General features: G+C 34.3%; 1 pseudogene; it reads right to left on the bottom strand.

Annotated features, from left to right (window-relative positions):
• On the bottom strand, nucleotides 1-726 carry LOC112091781 (annotated as a pseudogene).
• Nucleotides 727-1408: the final 682 nt, after the last annotated feature.

The following is a 1408-nucleotide window of genomic DNA, read 5'->3' as shown; positions in this document are numbered from 1 at the left end:
TTAAGTTGTTGTTGGTAGATCAAAGACAGGGCACTATGTGCGGACATGGATCCGCAATAATATTGGCCTTGGCCACTGTCCCAGTGCCTCCTGCAAGATCAAGCGAGGATTCAAATCCCTCGAACACCGATATGCACTTATCGAGCAGTACAATCACAACCAATTACGCATCACTAGCCGTCGCCTCATTGAACAAAATCCCATCCAATTCGTTGTGGCAAATGGTGTCGGATCATCATGTTCGAGCCAAGTGCTTAAAGAATGCCATGGCTTAGTCATAATAGGGTCAAGCACGGCAAGCAAGTAGGGTGTGACACATCTTCGAATTGGTCGATCTCCCTGACGACAACTTCTTGAAGACAAAAGAAGCTAGAGTTGACCAAGATGCGCATGAGGTGGTAGATCAAACGAGAATCAAGCTTTTTATTTTGGTGGATTGGCAAGGCAGATATGAGTTGAGAAAGAGTCATGGGTTTGCCATGACTATGGATGGCATCTGATATACCTAATTAATGTTCTATTAAGGCCTCGTTTTTGCTTATTCGAGCTGAGATGTAACTTTATGTTAAAATTTTTAACTATAGCAAAAAAAAAGTTAGATGTAATTTATTGTGAGAACTTTTAACTGTAGCAAAACTTGAATTAAAAACTTGAATTAATCGTTATTATAATTAATCATTTCTAGGCCTTATTATATATTTTAATCTTACCATACGGAATCCACATCCGTCAAGTATAGCGTGCTAAGTATGTTTTTCAGTTAATCATCACTATCATCATATTTAATTTTAAAAATAAAATAGCATGAAAACATGCAGCTACAAAAGTAGGGACGGGTATTAGTTAATTGATTGATTATACACATACAATTGCTATCTCTCTTGTTAAGTAGGTTAATTATCTATTTTTCTGCGTATAGAATTGAACTTTCTTAATTTAATTTTTAATAGATATAAGCAACGAGAAAAAGTGAAATAAACCTCTTATACTGAAATTTTGTGATGGCTTTTCTATCTCTTTTCATAGTTTTCTCTAATCTGGCTACATATACAACCAGAAGGTGTACGATTTTCCACTTTACGACTTTCACGTCTTATTTATTTGCTTTTGATATGTGTCATAAATGATCTTTAATAACATGGAGGTAGAGGTATCAAAATTCAAACAGATTTAATTATAAGAGTAAAATTATTATAGTACTCCTCAAATTTAATTTAATTTTAATCACTGAATATCTTGAGCACTGAATATGTAATGTAAATATATAGAGAGAGATTTTCATGTGTGATGACATTGAACTAGGCAACCATTATTGCCCAGATACATTTTTTTTTTTTTTTTTTGATGACGAAGGTCCTAGGTACATGTTTCGGTGGAGACCTTAATCTTACCAACCTACCTATTGAAT

Source organism: Morus notabilis, unplaced genomic scaffold (assembly GCF_000414095.1).
Source record: "Morus notabilis unplaced genomic scaffold, ASM41409v2 Scaffold140, whole genome shotgun sequence".
Lineage (NCBI taxonomy): Eukaryota > Viridiplantae > Streptophyta > Magnoliopsida > Rosales > Moraceae > Morus > Morus notabilis.
The sequence above is the reverse complement of the archived record's forward strand: the minus strand, read 5'-3'. Positions and strand labels throughout refer to the sequence as shown.